The 6,000-nt window shown below is 43.3% G+C and overlaps 1 protein-coding gene across 2 annotated transcripts in view; it reads right to left on the bottom strand.

The window, feature by feature from the left end:
• The window catches only part of BAHCC1 (BAH domain and coiled-coil containing 1), a 332,705-nt gene extending 326,946 nt beyond the window's left edge, over positions 1–5,759 (bottom strand). The window contains exon 1 of one of the 2 annotated variants that reach the window (XM_086931009.1): positions 5,572–5,759. The gene's annotated coding sequence lies outside the window, so the exon portion shown is untranslated. The remainder of the gene's footprint in view (positions 1–5,571) is intronic. The other variant, XM_086931008.1, reaches the window with a different exon arrangement.
• Positions 5,760–6,000: the final 241 nt, after the last annotated feature.

Genomic DNA, 6,000 nt, shown 5'->3' on the forward strand with positions numbered 1-6,000 from the left:
ACAGACGTGTTCACTTGACGGCAGAATGTTGCTTCTAGTTTTCTTTTTTAGAATCGGAGCTTATAAAAAATGCTGCGTTCTGCGAATGTCTCTTACAAGACTCCGCAGATTCATTTTCTAGGGTTATTGTTCTTGGGTTCACTTTTCACTTTCATTTCCGACTAGTACGGAAACTTTCCATAGCACGTGCTTGTGTGTGAGTGCATGCAAGGCCCGGCCTTACCCCTAGTATCTGCGCACAAAAGTCATCTTGTCTAGGTTTATTAAAATAATACTCATACAGTGTTATTTTATACAAGCAAAGATGACAGCGTTTAAGGGTATATTGATTTCATATGTACATGTACATAAAAGTTCTTATGTTTTAGGCTGCAGCCTGTGTACTATAGATGTACACAGGCTTTACACACACACACACATAAGTAAAACACACACAGAGTGCAAAATACTCATGTATTCCCTTTGTTGGTTGTGGAGGTCCTTGACCTGTGAGAGGCAAGCCCCGAGAGCTCTCCCTCAACTGTGGTAAGACATAGCATGTGGGAGTGGGCGTTTCTGCATTTATGGCCTATGCCATGCTGATTTGTCATGTGCATTGTACAGTTGCGCCAAATTACATGACTAATTGGGCCTCTTTTGTTTCCAGAGATGTGTGTGTATTTGTGCCACATATAGAAACATATAAATATATTGTATATTAATTGCAAATGTAAGATAATGTTCAAACGTTAATTCAACCCCAATTTACTCTACAGATAAAAATTATTACATACACACACCGACATTCGAATAAATACGATCAATAAATCGCTCAGGCATGCACTCTTATTCGAGTATGGACATAAACATACGTAGGTCCACGCAAACACATATCACACTGAGGCTCACACACACACACTCCATGGTACACAAAGACACACACAGGCAAGCACACACCTGCTAAGGAGTGAACACACACTGGCATACGCACAAACACACACACAAGGTCACATATGAGCATGTTCACCCACGCATGTATGCACACACCTACACACTCAGGTAAGCACACACGGTCACAGTGTGTCTATTCTTGAGGTCCCAGGCCTGACAAAGCCATTAATATGTTCTCAAACCTTCCGTTCTATGATGTTACAAGTCACGTTTCACAATTGTTTCTTTTCTGGCTTCCCCAGAATAATTCCAGCCACTGGCGGAAGGTATTTGCTGACCATTTTGTTATTTGAAGTAATCCATAATCGAAAACACAATGCGCGAAGAGAACACATATTTGTACAGCTGATAAGCTTTTTTGTCCTACATATATATTTATATATATGCGCAGCTTTTTGCACTGTAAATAGAGTGCAGGCACATAATGCGTCCCCTTGTGGCTTCCAACCTGCGCACAAAGGACGCTTTCTCGCCCCACCATTTGAGATCAGAATCTATTCTCTTCTTTCTATCTGTGTCTCCCTAATATTTCCTGCTTTGCAATTACGGAGCAATGAAAAGGGCCCTTCCCCCTCGGAAGGCCGAGCCTGTGCCGGGCATTTCCCAGCAGTGCACCGGGGCATTGAAAGGAGACGGCGAAACGTGCGCAGTTAAAGAAGAAAAGGCGGCTGCAAACTAATGTACAAATAACACATCGGGGCGCAATCTACTCATTTTAGGGAGGAGAGGTAAGATTATAGCTATAAAAGAAAAAAAAAGCTCACAAAAAGAAAAAAACACAATTGTAATCTTGACAGGGCAAATAAAAGAAATGTCAGCAACCTCGCTGTAATTCAGGCAGGCACCAGAAATGTAAAAATGTGATAAGCTGTTTTTGCTGCTGGAGAATAGCTGAACACGTTCTCTTTACTGAGGCTTACTGAGGCGTGTGCTGAACTGCCACGGGAGCGAGGAGTTCAGTGGGGACAGGACTGACTTAGGGCTAGATTCATTTTTTGGGGCTAAAAGTTTTTTTTTTATTCAACCTCTCAGAGCAATGTGGTTTTGAGTCCTCGATGCTAGGGGGTGTGAAGGAAATGTGTGTGAGGGGTGGGGGGGGGGGGGTAACCTTCTCTCCAGAGGCTGATAACAGAGAGTGGGAACCAGCTTTGCAACGAGACATTTTGTAGAAGATTCACGGCTGCTTCAAGGCATCTATCGCAGACACACCTTTATCTGCAGGGCATTCATCAGGGAGGCAGCCCCCTGCCCAGACCATTGTCGCCCCAGCCCCCTATCTGGGGCTGGGGGAGGGGCAGCACCCCGACACCTCGCTGCTCCCGGAGAAATCAATAACACAAGGCCACCTCACCGCCGAGGCGCAGACACAGCGACTAAAACAAACGCCAGCATCTTGTACCCGGAGAAAGGTCAGGGGTCAGCCCGAAGATAAAACTACACTCGGAAAACAAAACACACCAGCGAGGACAAAACCCGCGCTTTTATATGGGCCAAAGGAGGGGCAAACTCGCTTCACTGACACACACGATCTCTGTTTTAAATCGCACTTTAATTAAATCCAACAGTGTTCATACATCTAAAATTCTAAATACAAAGCTGAGGAAGCAACACGCCATGCAGGGGGCAGGCCATATCAGGGTTTATGGTAGAAAATGCCTAGTGGTAACTTCATAAAATATAATTTCACGTCATTGAAGGCAGGGCATTTATTTTTATAACAGCCTCGAAAAAACATCTGATGGCGAACCTAAAAACTGGAGGCCAGAGTAAGATAAAGACACTAGCCCGATCTGGGACGCGTTACGCTGCAATCACACCCCTTTGGCTCTCGATGTGGCCGAAATATATATACAGCGCGGATACTTGGTTTTCTGCTAAAAAAAAAAATGGGCCCGGGTGTTGAATAAGGGGATTAATGCCCGCGGCCGAGAGCCATCGGACGGCGTTGCTGTGCGCCTGCTCCTTTTATCCGAGAACCCGAAGTGAAACCGACCAGCTGGAGCCAGCGGGCGCTGCCGGATGAACAGGCCCCGAAGGGGCGGCAAACAATTTAGCCTGGGCACGGTCCGCAAGGATCCGGGGGCCCCCACGAGGGCATCCGAGGCCCAGCATTTAGACCCCCTGAACCGGTCGCCGTTCGGCAACAGAAGCGGGAAAAAACACCCGTCGTCCGCTGCATTCACGTATTTCGCATTTTATCAAAAAAGAAAAACGAAACGTCTAATGTTGTAATAAATTCAATTTTAACGTTAACAAGACTATGTCATTTTTTTAAAACCTCGATAAATAAACGCAATTCGGAAAAACGCGATTTCTATAATGAACATAGTTAGAAATGTAAAGACACTAACATTCAACAGTACACAAATCCATAGGCTTCACCCCCTCACTATTAAGCGTACTATTTTATTTTATTATCCTACATTTACTAATATACGATGCATAGTCTTAGTGTATATATATATATATATATATATATATATATATATATATATATATATATATATATATATATATACACGCACAATATATATATAACAATAAAAAACTACTTTGAATAATGCAAGTGGCTTAAAGACTGCCGTTTTTTTTAAAATGTATTTCAGAGTCCTTTTAGTTTTCGAAGTTCTGGTATACAAACAGATCCGGCTGTGCTTGGCATGCTGTATCAGCACGAAGGAGAAGGTTAAAGAAAGCATAGGCCATTCGCGTGGAGGGGGGTTCTGCTTTAAATGCACCTCACACCACCCACGTCCCCTCCCTTGACTGTTCATATTTGTACTTTATTGCCTATTTAAATTGTTCAACACAACTGTTTGTTTCGTCTGGCAGCATCACTAGCATGTCCGTTTACGTCGAGCAATTGTATTTTAACATTTGCAAACAACTGGGGTTTGTTGCTGAAGCGCCCTCGAGCCAGGCACACCAATGGCCTGGAGAGCGTTCACCCTCGTAGTGCACACAGCCAGAGACAGGCCTCTCTCTGTGGCTAACGTAGCAGACACACATGCACGCATTTTAAATGGGCTTAAAAAAACACATATGTAGAAGCATTCTCCTCGCAGGGTTACAGGCACGGTTCCTAAAGACAAAACGCACACATACACTAATGAATCTCCTGGAGCCACCCCTAAAGACAAAGCAGAATACTGCATCGCGTGACACTGTATGCCGGCTGTGCAGTGTTCAGACTGGGTTTTGCCATTTCCTATTTTTAATTTGAAAATGCTTGCACCAGAAATGCAATATATATATATATATACACACACACACACACATATATATATATATATATATACACACACAAAGAGAGAGACAGCCTAGTAATTGCACAAGACACCGGCATCACAACCTATTTTTTTAAATAAATGTGTATTTCATGACTTATCACTCTCTGATTGATATCTGACAGCCGTTATTAAAGTGGGTACCACCCTGGTTGCAGCCTTACATACGTTTATTTTTGCTCCAGAAATACACCAGTAAAGCAAAACATTTAAGAACACATTTTGTCTTATACCGATTTGTTTTTTAAAAACAAAACAATGTATGCTGCATTTTTCGTCATCGTACATTTTTGGTAACATGCTTTCATTTCCATCTATTTTTCCAATTTTTCTATGTTGTTTTTCCCTCCACCTAATCTAATGTAACACATTCATACGCTAGTTCTACAATAATAAAATTAGTCAATTCATGTCTATGTCAAAAAATTGGTGTCTCGTGACATTTGATTGTGATCGCCATAAAACAAGGCCGTTTGGAACTGTTGCTACCATCCTTCTTGCCTTTGTAAAGGCCACAAATACTATTTAATGTATTCTATCCATGACTTGTATGCAGTCACTTTTGACATTAATTGGGAGAGGTTATTTGTATATGTTTGTTATTGTCTATGAACGTTTCATTATTCCCTGAATTTCCAAATTTGCTCCTATCATTATTGTCATATTTTTTTTACTACAGATATACTGCAGTTATATGCTTTTATTCGTCACGAGAAATCTGTTATCAAAGGTGTGCACAGATTACATCTATTATAATTCACAGAGGGTATGGGCATTTCCTCTCAACCATTGTGCACATTACCACAAAGTGTGTACACTTACTGGTGGAAGAAACAAAATGTCTGCAATTATCTACGCGAAGCTTTTCGTGCTCCTGTTGGCATGCACGCTTTTTAACTTTCTCGAAAAAAACGTAGCAATGACAAAATATACAATTGATATTCTAAGCATTTCAACATACTAAATGGTTTTTGTTTTATCTCGAACGTAAATTTTCTAGCCTCCGGGGCTGTTTTTCATCATAAACGTTAGTATCGTTATATTTTTGATGATGAGCTATATTTTGCATTCTGAGCCCAGATTGCTTACTGTGTAGGGCAGCAAACACGTATTCTATGTTTGCTTGTGAGCCTCACCTTGAGTATTCCGTACCATTGTTTAGAATGACAGATCTGCAAAAGCTAGCCCATTGTTTGTTGTGCCCAATATTTCTCACATTGTAACCAATTTCTTATTAGGATCAATATTTTTCATTTTCTAAGGCGGTCACTTATTTTATTAAAATAATCAACGCAGTTAAATTCTTAACATACTGAATGCCCCTGGTTCTGCATAAAGCGTATAAAGGACTCACAGTGCGGTGCCTGCTGCAGCGCCAGGCTCTGTGTAGCTCTCTCCCTGCCCCACTGATCTGCTGTTGCCGGCGCGAGCTGTCCCTGCCCGCGCGCCGCTCTCTGGCTCCTGCCCGCGCGCTGCTTTCTCTCTCACACACTCTCCGCGCGCCCTCTCTTCCCACTGTCCGCGCCTCGCTCAGCCCCCCCTTCCTCTCGCCGCCCGCACTGTGAGAGGGGGGAGCCCGCGCTGCCGCACACCCGCAAGCTGATTTGCCCGTTCACGCTCGAAGCCACTCCTCACTCTTCCTGCCACTCCCAGCTCCACGCACGGCCTGCTCGTGCCGCGCGCTCTTCCTCTACGCTAGAGGTAAACAGGCGCCGCCATTGGATGCCGGTGGAGCCCAATGGAACTGTCGATCTCCACGGCGAGTGGGCGGAGTTAATAGGTT

The sequence above is a fragment of the Lissotriton vulgaris genome, chromosome 7 (genome assembly GCF_964263255.1).
Source record: "Lissotriton vulgaris chromosome 7, aLisVul1.2, whole genome shotgun sequence".
In the NCBI taxonomy this organism is placed as follows: Eukaryota; Metazoa; Chordata; class Amphibia; order Caudata; family Salamandridae; genus Lissotriton; species Lissotriton vulgaris.